Source organism: Stenella coeruleoalba (assembly GCF_951394435.1).
Source record: "Stenella coeruleoalba genome assembly, contig: scaffold_28, whole genome shotgun sequence".
Taxonomy (NCBI): Eukaryota; Metazoa; Chordata; class Mammalia; order Artiodactyla; family Delphinidae; genus Stenella; species Stenella coeruleoalba.
The window spans coordinates 2,839,692-2,860,213 of NW_027645921.1; positions in this window are offsets into that span (position 1 = coordinate 2,839,692).

Consider the following 20,522-nt stretch of genomic DNA (forward strand, 5'->3'; position numbering starts at 1 on the left):
GTACGACAGGCCATGGAGAACTGGGAGCCTTCTTATGCTGATGGGCGGGATGTAAATTGCCAACAGACACTCTGGAGAAGTGTATGGTGTTTCCTGAAACATCTAAAAAACAAAGCAACAGAGCCTAGGGCACTTCCACTTATGGTCCTATAGCTTAGGGAAATTAAAATCAAAAAGACACAGCCACCCCAAAGTTTGGGACGGCTCTGTTTACAAGAACCTCGTTTACAGTACAAGTTCAATATCGCAGAAAGTGAAAAATGGATAAAGAACTTGTGGTACTTACGTACAATGCAATATCACTCAGCAATGAAATCTATGTCATCAGGCCCATAGCTGCATAATAAGTGGATTCAGGTATGATGATTCGAACTGAAATAAGTCACACAGAAAAGAAACATCATAAGGTATCACTAATACACAGAATGTGAACTTGGCTACACATGAACTGAATTACAAAACAGAACAGTGTCTCAAGTTTAGAAAACCAACTTATGCTTGCTTAAGGGGGAAGGTGAGTTGGGGTGCTGCATAAAACCAGAGATTGAAATGAGCACAGATAAAGTTCCTTAAGCCAAATATGGAATAGACAAGAGCTACTCCTTGCTCAACGAAATGGACTCAACACCCCATATTAAACGCCTAAGAATGTACCTGACTAGTAAGTATCTTAAAACCTATGGATTGCTATGTCTCCAAAAGAGAATCAAGGGTGTGTACAGGGGCATAAACGCAGCAGTGATAGGATTGGAGAGGTTCGGTGAGCAAATGAAGATCCTTTGAAGTCATATTGCATGGTACCCATTACACGGGTCTCAACTCTCCAGGTTTAAGGTATTCTTCCTTCAGCTAAAACATGCATGTGGAACCCAGAGTATGATCAACCATGTGAACGGGAGACGTGTTCAAATATGTCTCAGTTTTCGTACCCTGGTACTCGGGTGCAACATTCCAGACGCTTACTAACACTCTCCCAACTTGGAGAGTCAGTCCCTTTAACCTCCTGTTTGGCCCAGTTTGCAATTTCTGCGGAAGATGAACAGGAATAGCGAGAATCAATGAGAGACTAGCTGGAGGTGTCTGGATGGGCAAATTTAACTCTCATTTCCCACCAGGAAGAGGAATTAACCAAAGGCTCAGAATGCAGTGCCAGAACCAGATTAGGGCCTGAAGACATCCTGCGGTGTTGCGGCCAGCTCAAAAGAAAGCGAGTTGAAGAAAGGAGCTCAGGGGCACTGTAATTCACAAACCTGCAGAGTTATAAATGACAGCTATCGTCCAAAAATAGACTGAAGTAAGCCTGCCAAGAGGACTTCAAAGCGGGGCAGAATTGCAGGAAACCGATTTCAGGAGGTAGACTGGAATTGCATTGAAAGCATAGGAAAAGAGGCAGAACGTCCACAATGATGCACTTGGCCAAAAAGGGCGTATGCGTTTTTTCCTGAATATATTCAGGAAAAAACGCATACACCCTTTTTGGCCAACCAAGCAAGCTTGCAAAGGAAATCTGCACTACAATGAAGTCTCACTTCCCCCCGGTCAAAAGGGCCATCTGAAAAAAGTGTAAAATCCAGAAAGGCAGGACAGGCCATGGAGAACTGGGAGCCTTGTTATGCTGATGGGCGGGATGTAAATTGCCAACAGACATTCAGGAGAAGTGTATGGTGTTTCCTGAAACATCTAAAAAACAAAGCAACAGAGCCTAGGGCACTTCCACTTATGGTCCTATAGCTTAGGGAAATTAAAGTCAAAAACACAGCCACCCCAAAGTTTGGGACGTATCCGTTTACAAGAACCTCGTTTACCGTACAAGTTCAATATCACAGAAAGTGAAAAATGGATAAAGAACTTGTGGTACTTACGTACAATGCAGTATCACTCAGCAATGAAATCTATGTCATCAGGCCCGTAGCAGCATAATGAGTGGATTCAGGTACGATGATTCTAACTGAAATAAGTCACACAGAAAAAGAAACATCATAAGATATCAGTAATACACGGAATGTAAACTTGGCTACACAGGAACTGCATTCCAAAACAGAACAGGGTCTCAAATTTAGAAAACCAACTTATGCTTGCTTAAGGGGAAAGGTGAGTTGGGGTGCTGCATAAAACCAGAGATTGAAATGAGCACAGATAAAGTTCCTTAAGCCAAATATGGAATAGACAAGAGCTACTCCTTGCTCAACGAAATGGACTCAACACCCCATATTAAACGCCTAAGAATGTACCTGACTAGTAAGTATCTTAAAACCTATTGATTGCTATGTCTCCGAAAGAGAATCAAGCATGTGTACAGGGGCATAAACGCAGCAGTGATAGGATTGGAGAGGTTCGGTGAGCAAATGAAGACCCTTTGAAGTCATATTGCATGGTACCCATTCCACGGGTTTCAACTACCCAGGTTTAAGGTATTCTTCCTTCAGCTAAAACATGCATGTGGAACCCAGAGTATGATCAACCATGTGATCGGGAGACGTGTTCAAATATGTCTCAGTTTTCGTACCCTGGTACTCGGGTGCAACATTCCAGACGCTTTACTAACACTCTCCCGAGTTGGAGAGTCAGTCCCTTTAACCTCCTGTTTGGCCCAGTTTGCAATTTCTGCGGAAGATGAACAGGAATAGCGAGAACCAATGAGAGACTAGCTGGAGGTGTCTGGACGGGCAAATTTAACTCTCATTTCCCACCAGGAAGAGGAATTAACCAAAGGCTCAGCGTGCCGTGCCAGAACCAGATTAGGGCCTGAAACCATCCTGCGGTGTTGCGGCCAGCTCAAAAGAAAGCGAGTTGAAGAAAGGAGCTCAGGGGCACTGTAATTCACAAACCTGCAGAGTTATAAATGACAGCTATCGTCCAAAAATAGACTGAAGTAAGGCTGCCAAGAGGACTTGAAAGCGGGGCAGCATTGCAGGAAACCGATTTCAGGAGGTAGACTGGAATTGCATTGAAAGCATAGGAAAAGAGGCAGAACGTCCACAATGATGCACTTGGCCAAAAAGGGCGTATGCGTTTTTTCCTGAATATATTCAGGAAAAAACGCATACGCACTTTTTGGCCAACCAAGCAAGCTTGCAAAGGAAATCTGCACTACAATGAAGTCTCACTTCCCCCCGGTCAAAAGGGCCATCTGAAAAAAGTGTAAAATCCAGAAAGGCAGGACAGGCCATGGAGAACTGGGAGCCTTGTTATGCTGATGGGCGGGATGTAAATTGCCAACAACCACTCCGGAGAAGTGTATGGTGTTTCCTGAAACATCTAAAAAACAAAGCAACAGAGCCTAGGGCACTTCCACTTATGGTCCTATAGCTTAGAGAAATTAAAATCAAAAAGACACAGCCACCCCAAAGTTTGGGACCCCTCCGTTTACAAGAACCTCGTTTACCGTACAAGTTCAATATCACAGAAAATGAAAAATGGATAAAGAACTTGAGGTACTTACGTACAATGCAGTATCACTCAGCAATGAAATCTATGTCATCAGGCCCTTAGCAGCATAATGAGTGGATTCAGGTACGATGATTCTAACTGAAATAAGTCACACAGAAAAAGAAACATCATAAAATATCACTAATATACGGAATGTAAACTTGGCTACACAGGAACTGCATTCCAAAACAGAATAGGGTCTCAAATTTAGAAAACCAACTTATGCTTGCTTAAGGGGAAAGGTGAGTTGGGGTGCTGCATAAAACCAGAGATTGAAATGAGCACAGATAAAGTTCCTTAAGCCAAATATGGAATAGACAAGAGCTACTCCTTGCTCAACGAAATGGACTCAACACCCCATATTAAACGCCTAAGAATGTACCTGACTAGTAAGTATCTTAAAACCTATGGATTGCTATGTCTCCAAAAGAGAATCAGGCGTGTGTACAGGGGCATAAACGCAGCAGTGATAGGATTGGAGAGGTTCGGTGAGCAAATGAAGACCCTTTGAAGTCATATTGCATGGTACCCATTACACGGGTCTCAACTCTCCAGGTTTAGGTATTCTTCCTTCAGCTAAAACATGCATGTGGAACCCAGGTATGATCAACCATGTGAACGGGAGACGTGTTCAAATATGTCTCAGTTTTCCTCCCCTGGTACTCGGGTGCAACATTCCAGACGCTTTACTAACACTCTCCCCACTTGGAGAGTCAGTCCCTTTAACCTCCTGTTTGGCCCAGTTTGCAATTTCTGCGGAAGATGAACAGGAATAGCGAGAACCAATGAGAGGCTAGCTGGAGGTGTCTGAACGGGCAAATTTAACTCTCATTTCCCACCAGGAAGAGGAATTAACCAAAGGCTCGGCGTGCCGGGCCGGAACCAGATTAGGGCCTGAAGCCATCCTGCGGTGTTGCGGCCAGGTCAAAAGAAAGCGAGTTGAAGACAGGAGCTCAGGGGCACTGTAATTCACAAACCTGCAGAGTTATAAAAGACAGCTATCGTCCAAAAATAGACTGAAGTAAGGCTGCCAAGAGGACTTGAAAGCGGGGCAGCATTGCAGGAAACCGATTTCAGGAGGTTGACTGGAATTGCATTGAAAGCATAGGAAAAGAGGCAGAACGTCCACAATGATGCACTTGGCCAAAAAGGGCGTATGCGTTTTTTCCTGAATATATTCAGGAAAAAACGCATACGTCCTTTTTGGCCAACCAAGCAAGCTTGCAAAGGAAATCTGCACTACAATGAAGTCTCACTTCCCCCCGGTCAAAAGGGCCATCTGAAAAAAGTGTAAAATCCAGAAAGGCAGGACAGGCCATGGAGAACTGGGAGCCTTGTTATGCTGATGGGCGGGATGTAAATTGCCAACAGACACTCGGGAGAAGTGTATGGTGTTTCCTGAAACATCTAAAAAACAAAGCAACAGAACCTAGGGCACTTCCACTTATGGTCCTATAGCTTAGGGAAATTAAAATCAAAAAGACACAGCCACCCCAAAGTTTGGAACGGCTCTGTTTACAAGAACCTCGTGTACAGTACAAGTTCAACATCGCAGAAAGTGAAAAATGGATAAAGAAGTTGTGGTATTTACTTACAAAGCAATATCACTCAGCAATGAAATCTGTGTCATCAGGCCCTTAGCAGCACAATGAGTGGATTCAGGTATGATGATTCTAACTGAAATAAGTCACACAGAAAAAGAAACATCATAAGATATCAGTAATACACGGAATGTAAACTTGGCTACACAGGAACTGAATTACAGAACAGAACAGGGTCTCAAATTTAGAAAACCAACTTATTCTTGCTTAAGGGTAAAGGTGAGTTGGGGTGCTGCGTAAAACCAGAGATTGAAATGAGCACAGATAAAGTTCCTTAACCCAAATATAGAATAGACAAGAGCTACTCCTTGCTCAATGAAATGGACTCAACACCCCATATTAAACGCCTAAGAATGTACCTGACTAGTAAGTATCTTAAAACCTATGGATTGCTATGTCTCCGAAAGAGAATCAAGCATGTGTACAGGGGCATAAACGCAGCAGTGATAGGATTGGAGAGGTTCGGTGAGCAAATGAAGACCCTTTGAAGTCATATTGCATGGTACCCATTCCACGGGTTTCAACTACCCAGGTTTAAGGTATTCTTCCTTCAGCTAAAACATGCATGTGGAACCTAGAGTATGATCAACCATGTGATCGGGAGACGTGTTCAAATATGTCTCAGTTTTCCTCCCCTGGTACTCGGGTGCAACATTCCAGACGCTTTACTAACACTCTCCCAACTTGGAGAGTCAGTCCCTTTAACCTCCTGTTTGGCCCAGTTTGCAATTTCTGCGGAAGATGAACAGGAATAGCGAGAACCAATGAGAGGCTAGCTGGAGGTGTCTGGACGGGCAAATTTAACTCTCATTTCCCACCAGGAAGAGGAATTAACCAAAGGCTCAGCGTGCCGTGCCGGAACCAGATTAGGGCCTGAAGCCATCCTGCGCTGTTGCGGCCAGCTCAAAAGAAAGCGAGTTGAAGAAAGGAGCTCAGGGGCACTGTAATTCACAAACCTGCAGAGTTATAAATGACAGCTATCGTCCAAAAATAGACTGAAGTAAGGCTGCCAAGAGGACTTGAAAGCGGGGCAGAATTGCAGGAACCCGATTTCAGGAGGTAGACTGGAATTGCATTGAAAGCATAGGAAAAGAGGCAGAACGTCCACAATGATGCACTTGGCCAAAAAGGGCGTATGCGTTTTTTCCTGAATATATTCAGGAAAAAACGCATACGCCCTTTTTGGCCAACCAAGCAAGCTTGCAAAGGAAATCTGCACTACAATGAAGTCTCACTTCCCCCCGGTCAAAAGGGCCATCTGAAAAACGTGTAAAATCCAGAAAGGCAGGACAGGCCATGGAGAACTGGGAGCCTTGTTATGCTGATGGGCGGGATGTAAATTGCCAACAACCACTCGGGAGAAGTGTATGGTGTTTCCTGAAACATCTAAAAAACAAAGCAACAGAACCTAGGGCACTTCAACTTATGGTCCTATAGATTAGGGAAATTAAAATCAAAAAGACACAGCCACCCCAAAGTTTGGAACGGCTCTGTTTACAAGAACCTCGTTTACAGTACAAGTTCAACATCGCAGAAAGTGAAAAATGGATAAAGAACTTGTGGTATTTACTTACAAAGCAATATCACTCAGCAATGAAATCTGTGTCATCAGGCCCTTAGCAGCACAATGAGTGGATTCAGGTATGATGATTCTAACTGAAATAAGTCACACAGAAAAAGAAACATCATAAGATATCAGTAATACACGGAATGTAAACTTGGCTACACAGGAACTGAATTACAGAACAGAACAGGGTCTCAAATTTAGAAAACCAACTTATGCTTGCTTAAGGGTAAAGGTGAGTTGGGGTGCTGCATAAAACCAGAGATTGAAATGAGCACAGATAAAGTTCCTTAAGTCAAATATGGAATAGACAAGAGCTACTCCTTGCTCAACGAAATGGACTCAACACCGCATATTAAACGCCTAAGAATGTACCTGACTAGTAAGTATCTTAAAATCTATGGATTGCTATGTCTCCGAAAGAGAATCAAGCATGTGTACAGGGGCATAAACGCAGCAGTGATAGGATTGGAGAGGTTCGGTGAGCAAATGAAGACCCTTTGAAGTCATATTGCATGGTACCCATTCCACGGGTTTCAACTACCCAGGTTTAAGGTATTCTTCCTTCAGCTAAAACATGCATGTGGAACCTAGAGTATGATCAACCATGTGATCGGGAGACGTGTTCAAATATGTCTCAGTTTTCGTATCTGGTACTCGGGTGCAACATTCCAGACGCTTTACTAACACTCTCCCGACTTGGAGAGTCAGCGCCTTTAACCTCCTGTTTGGCCCAGTTTGCAATTTCTGCGGAAGATGAACAGGAATAGCGAGAACCAATGAGAGACTAGCTGGAGGTGTCTGGACGGGCAAATTTAACTCTCATTTCCCACCAGGAAGAGGAAATAACCAAAGGCTCAGCGTGCCGTGCCGGAACCAGATTACGGCCTGAAGCCATCCTGCGGTGTTGCGGCCAGCTCAAAAGAAAGCGAGTTGAAGAAAGGAGCTCAGGGGCACTGTAATTCACAAACCTGCAGAGTTATAAATGACAGCTATCGTCCAAAAATAGACTGAAGTAAGGCTGCCAAGAGGACTTCAAAGCGGGGCAGAATTGCAGGAAACCGATTTCAGGAGGTAGACTGGAATTGCATTGAAAGCATAGGAAAAGAGGCAGAACGTCCACAATGATGCACTTGGCCAAAAAGGGCGTATGCGTTTTTTCCTGAATATATTCAGGAAAAAACGCATACGCCCTTTTTGGCCAACCAAGCAAGCTTGCAAAGGAAATCTGCACTACAATGAAGTCTCACTTCCCCCCGGTCAAAAGGGCCATCTGAAAAAAGTGTAAAATCCAGAAAGGCAGGACAGGCCATGGAGAACTGGGAGCCTTGTTATGCTGATGGGCGGGATGTAAATTGCCAACAACCACTCGGGAGAAGTGTATGGTGTTTCCTGAAACATCTAAAAAACAAAGCAACAGAACCTAGGGCACTTCCACTTATGGTCCTATAGCTTAGGGAAATTAAAATCAAAAAGACACAGCCACCCCAAAGTTTGGAACGGCTATGTTTACAAGAACCTCGTTTACAGTACAAGTTCAACATCGCAGAAAGTGAAAAATGGATAAAGAACTTGTGGTATTTACTTACAAAGCAATATCACTCAGCAATGAAATCTGTGTCATCAGGCCCTTAGCAGCACAATGAGTGGATTCAGGTATGATGATTCTAACTGAAATAAGTCACACAGAAAAAGAAACATCATAAGATATCAGTAATACACGGAATGTAACCTTGGCTACACAGGAACTGAATTACAGAACAGAACAGCGTCTCAAATTTAGAAAACCAACTTATTCTTGCTTAAGGGTAAAGGTGAGTTGTGGTGCTGCATAAAACCAGAGATTGAAATGAGCACAGATAAAGTTCCTTAAGCCAAATATGGAATAGACAAGAGCTACTCCTTGCTCAATGAAATGGACTCAACACCCCATATTAAACGCCTAAGAATGTACCTGACTAGTAAGTATCTTAAAACCTATGGATTGCTATGTCTCCGAAAGAGAATCAAGCATGTGTACAGGGGCATAAACGCAGCAGTGATAGGATTGGAGAGGTTCGGTGAGCAAATGAAGACCCTTTGAAGTCATATTGCATGGTACCCATTCCACGGGTTTCAACTACCCAGGTTTAAGGTATTCTTCCTTCAGCTAAAACATGCATGTGGAACCTAGAGTATGATCAACCATGTGATCGGGAGACGTGTTCAAATATGTCTCAGATTTCGTACCCTGGTACTCGGGTGCAACATTCCAGACACTTTACTAACACTCTCCCCACTTGGAGAGTCAGTCCCTTTAACCTCCTGTTTGGCCCAGTTTGCAATTTCTGCGGAAGATGAACAGGAATAGCGAGAACCAATGAGAGGCTAGCTGGAGGTGTCTGGACGGGCAAATTTAACTCTCATTTTCCACCAGGAAGAGGAATTAACCAAAGGCTCAGCGTGTCCTGCCGGAAACAGATTAGGGCCTGAAGCCCTCCTGTGGTGTTGCGGCCAGGTCACAAGAAAGCATGTTGAAGAAAGGAGCTCAGGGGCACAGTAATTCACAAACCTGCAGAGTTATAAATGACAGCTATCGTCCAAAAATAGACTGAAGTAAGGCTGCCAAGAGGACTTAAAAGCGGGGCAGAATGGCAGGAAACCGATTTCAGGAGGTAGACTGGAATTGCATTGAAAGCATAGGAAAAGAGGCAGAACGTCCACAATGATGCACTTGGCCAAAAAGGGCGTATGCGTTTTTTCCTGAATATATTCAGGAAAAAACGCATACGCCCTTTTTGGCCAACCAAGCAAGCTTGCAAAGGAAATCTGCACTACAATGAAGTCTCACTTCCCCCCAGTCAAAAGGGCCATCTGAAAAAAGTGTAAAATCCAGAAAGGCAGGACAGGCCATGGAGAACTGGGAGCCTTGTTATGCTGATGGGCGGGATGTAAATTGCCAACAACCACTCGGGAGATGTGTATGGTGTTTCCTGAAACATCTAAAAAACAAAGCAACAGAACCTAGGGCACTTCAACTTATGGTCCTATAGCTTAGGGAAATTAAAATCAAAAAGACACAGCCACCCCAAAGTTTGGAACGGCTCTGTTTACAAGAACCTCGTTTACAGTACAAGTTCAACATCACAGAAAGTGAAAAATGGATAAAGAACTTGTGGTATTTACTTACAAAGCAATATCACTCAGCAATGAAATCTGTGTCATCAGGCCCTTAGCAGCACAATGAGTGGATTCAGGTATGATGATTCTAACTGAAATAAGTCACACAGAAAAAGAAACATCATAAGATATCAGTAATACACGGAATGTAATCTTGGCTACACAGGAACTGAATTACAGAACAGAACAGGGTCTCAAATTTAGAAAACCAACTTATGCTTGCTTAAGGGTAAAGGTGAGTTGGGGTGCTGCACAAAACCAGAGATTGAAATGAGCACAGATAAAGTTCCTTAAGCCAAATATGGAATAGACAAGAGCTACTCCTTGCTCAATGAAATGGACTTAACACCCCATATTAAACGCCTAAGAATGTACCTGACTAGTAAGTATCTTAAAACCTATGGATTGCTATGTCTCCGAAAGAGAATCAAGCATGTGTACAGGGGCATAAACGCAGCAGTGATAGGATTGGAGAGGTTCGGTGAGCAAATGAAGACCCTTTGAAGTCATATTGCATGGTACCCATTCCACGGGTTTCAACTACCCAGGTTTAAGGTATTCTTCCTTCAGCTAAAACATGCATGTGGAACCTAGAGTATGATCAACCATGTGATCGGGAGACGTGTTCAAATATGTCTCAGATTTCGTACCCTGGTACTCGGGTGCAACATTCCAGACACTTTACTAACACTCTCCCCACTTGGAGAGTCAGTCCCTTTAACCTCCTGTTTGGCCCAGTTTGCAATTTCTGCGGAAGATGAACAGGAATAGCGAGAACCAATGAGAGGCTAGCTGGAGGTGTCTGGACGGGCAAATTTAACTCTCATTTTCCACCAGGAAGAGGAATTAACCAAAGGCTCAGCGTGTCCTGCCGGAACCAGAATAGGGCCTGAAGCCTTCCTGTGGTGTTGCGGCGAGGTCACAAGAAAGCATGTTGAAGAAAGGAGCTCAGGGGCACAGTAATTCACAAACCTGCAGAGTTATAAATGACAGCTATCATCCAAAAATAGACTGAAGTAAGGCTGCCAAGAGGACTTAAAAGCGGGGCAGAATGGCAGGGAACCGATTTCAGGAGGTAGACTGGAATTGCATTGAAAGCATAGGAAAAGAGGCAGAACGTCCACAATGATGCACTTGGCCAAAAAGGGCGTATGCGTTTTTTCCTGAATATATTCAGGAAAAAACGCATACGCCCTTTTTGGCCAACCAAGCAAGCTTGCAAAGGAAATCTGCACTACAATGAAGTCTCACTTCCCCCCAGTCAAAAGGGCCATCTGAAAAAAGTGTAAAATCCAGAAAGGCAGGACAGGCCATGGAGAACTGGGAGCCTTGTTATGCTGATGGGCGGGATGTAAATTGCCAACAACCACTCGGGAGATGTGTATGGTGTTTCCTGAAACATCTAAAAAACAAAGCAACAGAACCTAGGGCACTTCAACTTATGGTCCTATAGCTTAGGGAAATTAAAATCAAAAAGACACAGCCACCCCAAAGTTTGGAACGGCTCTGTTTACAAGAACCTCGTTTACAGTACAAGTTCAACATCGCAGAAAGTGAAAAATGGATAAAGAACTTGTGGTATTTACTTACAAAGCAATATCACTCAGCAATGAAATCTGTGTCATCAGGCCCTTAGCAGCACAATGAGTGGATTCATGTATGATGATTCTAACTGAAATAAGTCACACAGAAAAAGAAACATCATAAGATATCAGTAATACACGGAATGTAAACTTGGCTACACAGGAACTGAATTACAGAACAGAACAGGGTCTCAAATTTAGAAAACCAACTTATGCTTGCTTAAGGGGAAAGGTGAGTTGTGCTGCTGCATAAAACCAGAGATTGAAATGAGCACAGATAAAGTTCCTTAAGTCAAATATGGAATAGACAAGAGCTACTCCTTGCTCAACGAAATGGACTCAACACCGCATATTAAACGCCTAAGAATGTACCTGACTAGTAAGTATCTTAAAACCTATGGATTGCTATGTCTCCGAAAGAGAATCAAGCATGTGTACAGGGGCATAACGCAGCAGTGATAGGATTGGAGAGGTTCGGTGAGCAAATGAAGACCCTTTGAAGTCATATTGCATGGTACCCATTACACGGGTGTTAACTCTCCAGGTTTAACGTATTCTTCCTTCAGCTAAAACATGCATGTGGAACCTAGAGTATGATCAACCATGTGATCGGGAGACGTGTTCAAATATGTCTCAGTTTTCATACCCTGGTACTCGGGTGCAACATTCCAGACGCTTTACTAACACTCTCCCGACTTGGAGAGTCAGCGCCTTTAACCTCCTGTTTGGCCCAGTTTGCAATTTCTGCGGAAGATGAACAGGAATAGCGAGAACCAATGAGAGACTAGCTGGAGGTGTCTGGACGGGCAAATTTAACTCTCATTTCCCACCAGGAAGAGGAAATAACCAAAGGCTCAGCGTGCCGTGCCGGAACCAGATTACGGCCTGAAGCCATCCTGCGGTGTTGCGGCCAGCTCAAAAGAAAGCGAGTTGAAGAAAGGAGCTCAGGGGCACTGTAATTCACAAACCTGCAGAGTTATAAATGACAGCTATCGTCCAAAAATAGACTGAAGTAAGGCTGCCAAAAGGACTTGAAAGCGGGGCAGAATTGCAGGAAACCGATTTCAGGAGGTAGACTGGAATTGCATTGAAAGCATAGGAAAAGAGGCAGAACGTCCACAATGATGCACTTGGCCAAAAAGGGCGTATGCGTTTTTTCCTGAATATATTCAGGAAAAAACGCATACGCCCTTTTTGGCCAACCAAGCAAGCTTGCAAAGGAAATCTGCACTACAATGAAGTCTCACTTCCCCCCGGTCAAAAGGGCCATCTGAAAAAAGTGTAAAATCCAGAAAGGCAGGACAGGCCATGGAGAACTGGGAGCCTTGTTATGCTGATGGGCGGGATGTAAATTGCCAACAACCACTCGGGAGAAGTGTATGGTGTTTCCTGAAACATCTAAAAAACAAAGCAACAGAACCTAGGGCACTTCCACTTATGGTCCTATAGCTTAGGGAAATTAAAATCAAAAAGACACAGCCACCCCAAAGTTTGGAACGGCTCTGTTTACAAGAACCTCGTTTACAGTACAAGTTCAACATCGCAGAAAGTGAAAAATGGATAAAGAACTTGTGGTATTTTGTTACAAAGCAATATCACTCAGCAATGAAATCTGTGTCATCAGGCCCTTAGCAGCACAATGAGTGGATTCAGGTATGATGATTCTAACTGAAATAAGTCACACAGAAAAAGAAACATCATAAGATATCAGTAATACACGGAATGTAAACTTGGCTACACAGGAACTGAATTACAGAACAGAACAGGGACTCAGATTTAGAAAACCAACTTATTCTTGCTTAAGGGTAAAGGTGAGATGGGGTGCTGCATAAAACCAGAGATTGAAATGAGCACAGATAAAGTTCCTTAAGCCAAATATGGAATAGACAAGAGCTACTCCTTGCTCAATGAAATGGACTCAACACCCCATATTAAACGCCTAAGAATGTACCTGACTAGTAAGTATCTTAAAACCTATGGATTGCTATGTCTCCGAAAGAGAATCAAGCATGTGTACAGGGGCATAACGCAGCAGTGATAGGATTGGAGAGGTTCGGTGAGCAAATGAAGACCCTTTGAAGTCATATTGCATGGTACCCATTCCACGGGTTTCAACTACCCAGGTTTAAGGTATTCTTCCTTCAGCTAAAACATGCATGTGGAACCTAGAGTATGATCAACCATGTGATCGGGAGACGTGTTCAAATATGTCTCAGTTTTCCTCCCCTGGTACTCGGGTGCAACATTCCAGACGCTTTACTAACACTCTCCCGACTTGGAGAGTCAGTCCCTTTAACCTCCTGTTTGGCCCAGTTTGCAATTTCTGCGGAAGATGAACAGGAATAGCGAGAACCAATGAGAGGCTAGCTGGAGGTGTCTGGACGGGCAAATTTAACTCTCATTTCCCACCAGGAAGAGGAATTAACCAAAGGCTCAGCATGCCGTGCCGGAACCAGATTAGGGCCTTAAGCCATCCTGCGGTGTTGCGGCCAGCTCAAAATAAAGCGAGTTGAAGAAAGGAGCTCAGGGGCACTGTAATTCACAAACCTGCAGAGTTATAAATGACAGCTATCGTCCAAAAATAGACTGAAGTAAGGCTGCCAAGAGGACTTGAAAGCGGGGCAGAATTGCAGGAAACCGATTTCAGGAGGTAGACTGGAATTGCATTGAAAGCATAGGAAAAGAGGCAGAACGTCCACAATGATGCACTTGGCCAAAAAGTGCGTATGCGTTTTTTCCTGAATATATTCAGGAAAAAACGCATACGCCCTTTTTGGCCAACCAAGCAAGCTTGCAAAGGAAATCTGCACTACAATGAAGTCTCACTTCCCCCCGGTCAAAAGGGCCATCTGAAAAAAGTGTAAAATCCAGAAAGGCAGGACAGGCCATGGAGAACTGGGAGCCTTGTTATGCTGATGGGTGGGATGTAAATTGCCAACAACCACTCGGGAGAAGTGTATGGTGTTTCCTGAAACATCTAAAAAACAAAGCAACAGAACCTAGGGCACTTCCACTTATGGTCCTATAGCTTAGGGAAATTAAAATCAAAAAGACACAGCCACCCCAAAGTTTGGAATGGCTCTGTTTACAAGAACCTCGTTTACAGTACAAGTTCAACATCGCAGAAAGTGAAAAATGGATAAAGAACTTGTGGTATTTACTTACAAAGCAATATCACTCAGCAATGAAATCTGTGTCATCAGGCCCTTAGCAGCACAATGAGTGGATTCAGGTATGATGATTCTAACTGAAATAAGTCACACAGAAAAAGAAACATCATAAGATATCAGTAATACACGGAATGTAAACTTGGCTACACAGGAAGTGAATTACAGAACAGAACAGGGTCTCAAATTTAGAAAACCAACTTATGCTTGCTTAAGGGTAAAGGTGAGTTGGGGTGCTGCATAAAACCAGAGATTGAAATGAGCACAGATAAAGTTCCTTAAGCCAAATATGGAATAGACAAGAGCTACTCCTTGCTCAACGAAATGGACTTAACACCCCATATTAAACGCCTAAGAATGTACCTGACTAGTAAGTATCTTAAAACCTATGGATTGCTATGTCTCCGAAAGAGAATCAAGCATGTGTACAGGGGCATAAACGCAGCAGTGATAGGATTGGAGAGGTTCGGTGAGCAAATGAAGACCCTTTGAAGTCATATTGCATGGTACCCATTCCACGGGTTTCAACTACCCAGGTTTAAGGTATTCTTCCTTCAGCTAAAACATGCATGTGGAACCTAGAGTATGATCAACCATGTGATCGGGAGACGTGTTCAAATATGTCTCAGATTTCGTACCCTGGTACTCGGGTGCAACATTCCAGACACTTTACTAACACTCTCCCAACTTGGAGAGTCAGTCCCTTTAACCTCCTGTTTGGCCCAGTTTGCAATTTCTGCGGAAGATGAACAGGAATAGCGAGAACCAATGAGAGGCTAGCTGGAGGTGTCTGGACGGGCAAATTTAACTCTCATTTTCCACCAGGAAGAGGAATTAACCAAAGGCTCAGCGTGTCCTGCCGGAACCAGATTAGGGCCTGAAGCCCTCCTGTGGTGTTGCGGCCAGGTCACAAGAAAGCAAGTTGAAGAAAGGAGCTCAGGGGCACAGTAATTCACAAACCTGCAGAGTTATAAATGACAGCTATCGTCCAAAAATAGACTGAAGTAAGGCTGCCAAGAGGACTTAAAAGCGGGGCAGAATGGCAGGAAACCGATTTCAGGAGGTAGACTGGAATTGCATTGAAAGCATAGGAAAAGAGGCAGAACGTCCACAATGATGCACTTGGCCAAAAAGGGCGTATGCGTTTTTTCCTGAATATATTCAGGAAAAAACGCATACGCCCTTTTTGGCCAACCAAGCAAGCTTGCAAAGGAAATCTGCACTACAATGAAGTCTCACTTCCCCCCAGTCAAAAGGGCCATCTGAAAAAAGTGTAAAATCCAGAAAGGCAGGACAGGCCATGGAGAACTGGGAGCCTTGTTATGCTGATGGGCGGGATGTAAATTGCCAACAACCACTCGGGAGATGTGTATGGTGTTTCCTGAAACATCTAAAAAACAAAGCAACAGAACCTAGGGCACTTCAACTTATGGTCCTATAGCTTAGGGAAATTAAAATCAAAAAGACACAGCCACCCCAAAGTTTGGAACGGCTCTGTTTACAAGAACCTCGTTTACAGTACAAATTCAACATCGCAGAAAGTGAAAAATGGATAAAGAACTTGTGGTATTTACTTACAAAGCAATATCACTCAGCAATGAAATCTGTGTCATCAGGCCCTTAGCAGCACAATGAGTGGATTCAGGTATGATGATTCTAACTGAAATAAGTCACACAGAAAAAGAAACATCATAAGATATCAGTAATACACGGAATGTAAACTTGGCTACACAGGAACTGAATTACAGAACAGAACAGGGTCTCAAATTTAGAAAACCAACTTATGCTTGCTTAAGGGGAAAGGTGAGTTGTGCTGCTGCATAAAACCAGAGATTGAAATGAGCACAGATAAAGTTCCTTAAGTCAAATATGGAATAGACAAGAGCTACTCCTTGCTCAACGAAATGGACTCAACACCGCATATTAAACGCCTAAGAATGTACCTGACTAGTAAGTATCTTAAAACCTATGGATTGCTATGTCTCCGAAAGAGAATCAAGCATGTGTACAGGGGCATAATGCAGCAGTGATAGGATTGGAGAGGTTCGTTGAGCAAATGAAGTCCCTTTGAAGTCATATTGCATGGTACCCATTACACGGGTGTTAACTCTCCAGGTTTAACGTATTCTTCCTTCAGCTAAAACATGCATGTGGAACCTAGAGTATGATCAACCATGTGATCGGGAGACGTGTTCAAATATGTCTCAGTTTTCATACCCTGGTACTCGGGTGCAACATTCCAGACGCTTTACTAACACTCTCCCGACTTGGAGAGTCAGCGCCTATAACCTCCTGTTTGGCCCAGTTTGCAATTTCTGCGGAAGATGAACAGGAATAGCGAGAACCAATGAGAGGCTAGCTGGAGGTGTCTGGACGGGCAAATTTAACTCTCATTTCCCACCAGGAAGAGGAAATAACCAAAGGCTCAGCGTGCCGTGCCGGAACCAGATTACGGCCTGAAGCCATCCTGCGGTGTTGCGGCCAGCTCAAAAGAAAGCGAGTTGAAGAAAGGAGCTCAGGGGCACTGTAATTCACAAAACTGCAGAGTTATAAATGACAGCTATCGTCCAAAAATAGACTGAAGTAAGGCTGCCAAGAGGACTTGAAAGCGGGGCAGAATTGCAGGAAACCGATTTCAGGAGGTAGACTGGAATTGCATTGAAAGCATAGGAAAAGAGGCAGAACGTCCACAATGATGCACTTGGCCAAAAAGGGCGTATGCGTTTTTTCCTGAATATATTCAGGAAAAAACGCATACGCCCTTTTTGGCCAACCAAGCAAGCTTGCAAAGGAAATCTGCACTACAATGAAGTCTCACTTCCCCCCGGTCAAAAGGGCCATCTGAAAAAAGTGTAAAATCCAGACAGGCAGGACAGGCCATGGAGAACTGGGAGCCTTGTTATGCTGATGGGCGGGATGTAAATTGCCAACAACCACTGGGGAGAAGTGTATGGTGTTTCCTGAAACATCTAAAAAACAAAGCAACAGAACCTAGGGCACTTCCACTTATGGTCCTATAGCTTAGGGAAATTAAAATCAAAAAGACACAGCCACCCCAAAGTTTGGAACGGCTATGTTTACAAGAACCTCGTTTACAGTACAAGTTCAACATCGCAGAAAGTGAAAAATGGATAAAGAACTTGTGGTATTTACTTACAAAGCAATATCACTCAGCAATGAAATCTGTGTCATCAGGCCCTTAGCAGCACAATGAGTGGATTCAGGTATGATGATTCTAACTGAAATAAGTCACACAGAAAAAGAAACATCATAAGATATCAGTAATACACGGAATGTAAACTTGGCTACACAGGAACTGAATTACAGAACAGAACAGGGTCTCAAATTTAGAAAACCAACTTATTCTTGCTTAAGGGTAAAGGTGAGTTGGGGTGCTGCACAAAACCAGAGATTGAAATGAGCACAGATAAAGTTCCTTAAGCCAAATATGGAATAGACAAGAGCTACTCCTTGCTCAATGAAATGGACTTAACACCCCATATTAAACGCCTAAGAATGTACCTGACTAGTAAGTATCTTAAAACCTATGGATTGCTATGTCTCCGAAAGAGAATCAAGCATGTGTACAGGGGCATAAACGCAGCAGTGATAGGATTGGAGAGGTTCGGTGAGCAAATGAAGACCCTTTGAAGTCATATTGCATGGTACCCATTCCACGGGTTTCAACTACCCAGGTTTAAGGTATTCTTCCTTCAGCTAAAACATGCATGTGGAACCTAGAGTATGATCAACCATGTGATCGGGAGACGTGTTCAAATATGTCTCAGATTTCGTACCCTGGTACTCGGGTGCAACATTCCAGACACTTTACTAACACTCTCCCCACTTGGAGAGTCAGTCCCTTTAACCTCCTGTTTGGCCCCGTTTGCAATTTCTGCGGAAGATGAACAGGAATAGCGAGAACCAATGAGAGGCTAGCTGGAGGTGTCTGGACGGGCAAATTTAACTCTCATTTTCCACCAGGAAGAGGAATTAACCAAAGGCTCAGCGTGTCCTGCCGGAACCAGATTAGGGCCTGAAGCCCTCCTGTGGTGTTGCGGCCAGGTCACAAGAAAGCATGTTGAAGAAAGGAGCTCAGGGGCACAGTAATTCACAAACCTGCAGAGTTATAAATGACAGCTATCGTCCAAAAATAGACTGAAGTAAGGCTGCCAAGAGGACTTAAAAGCGGGGCAGAATGGCAGGAAACCGATTTCAGGAGGTAGACTGGAATTGCATTGAAAGCATAGGAAAAGAGGCAGAACGTCCACAATGATGCACTTGGCCAAAAAGGGCGTATGCGTTTTTTCCTGAATATATTCAGGAAAAAACGCATACGCCCTTTTTGGCCAACCAAGCAAGCTTGCAAAGGAAATCTGCACTACAATGAAGTCTCACTTCCCCCCAGTCAAAAGGGCCATCTGAAAAAAGTGTAAAATCCAGAAAGGCAGGACAGGCCATGGAGAACTGGGAGCCTTGTTATGCTGATGGGCGGGATGTAAATTGCCAACAACCACTCGGGAGATGTGTATGGTGTTTCCTGAAACATCTAAAAAACAAAGCAACAGAACCTAGGGCACTTCAACTTATGGTCCTATAGCTTAGGGAAATTAAAATCAAAAAGACACAGCCACCCCAAAGTTTGGAACGGCTCTGTTTACAAGAACCTCGTTTACAGTACAAGTTCAACATCGCAGAAAGTGAAAAATGGATAAAGAAGTTGTGGTATTTACTTACAAAGCAATATCACTCAGCAATGAAATCTGTGTCATCAGGCCCTTAGCAGCACAATGAGTGGATTCAGGTATGATGATTCTAACTGAAATAAGTCACACAGAAAAAGAAACATCATAAGATATCAGTAATACACGGAATGGAAACTTGGCTACACAGAAACTGAATTACAGAACAGAACAGCGTCTCAAATTTAGAAAACCAACTTATTCTTGCTTAAGGGTAAAGGTGAGTTGTGGTGCTGCATAAAACCAGAGATTGAAATGAGCACAGATAAAGTTCCTTAAGTCAAATATGGAATAGACAAGAGCTACTCCTTGCTCAACGAAATGGACTCAACACCACATATTAAACGCCTAAGAATGTACCTGACTAGTAAGTATCTTAAAACCTATGGATTGCTATGTCTCCGAAAGAGAATCAAGCATGTGTACAGGGGCATAACGCAGCAGTGATAGGATTGGAGAGGTTCGGTGAGCAAATGAAGACCCTTTGAAGTCATATTGCATGGTACCCATTACACGGGTGTTAACTCTCCAGGTTTAACGTATTCTTCCTTCAGCTAAAACATGCATGTGGAACCTAGAGTATGATCAACCATGTGATCGGGAGACGTGTTCAAATATGTCTCAGTTTTCATACCCTGGTACTCGGGTGCAACATTCCAGACGCTTTACTAACACTCTCCCGACTTGGAGAGTCAGCGCCTTTAACCTCCTGTTTGGCCCAGTTTGCAATTTCTGCGGAAGATGAACAGGAATAGCGAGAACCAATGAGAGACTAGCTGGAGGTGTCTGGACGGGCAAATTTAACTCTCATTTCCCACCAGGAAGAGGAAATAACCAAAGGCTCAGCGTGCCGTGCCGGAACCAGATTACGGCCTGAAGCCATCCTGCGGTGTTGCGGCCAGCTCAAAAGAAAGCGAGTTGAAGAAAGGAGCTCAGGGGCACTGTAATTCACAAACCTGCAGAGTTATAAATGACAGCTATCGTCCAAAAATAGACTGAAGTAAGGCTGCCAAGAGGACTTGAAAGCGGGGCAGAATTGCAGGAAACCGATTTCAGGAGGTAGACTGGAATTGCATTGAAAGCATAGGAAAAGAGGCAGAACGTCCACAATGATGCACTTGGCCAAAAAGGGCGTATGCGTTTTTTCCTGAATATATTCAGGAAAAAACGCATACGCCCTTTTTGGCCAACCAAGCAAGCTTGCAAAGGAAATCTGCACTACAATGAAGTCTCACTTCCCCCCGGTCAAAAGGGCCATCTGAAAAAAGTGTAAAATC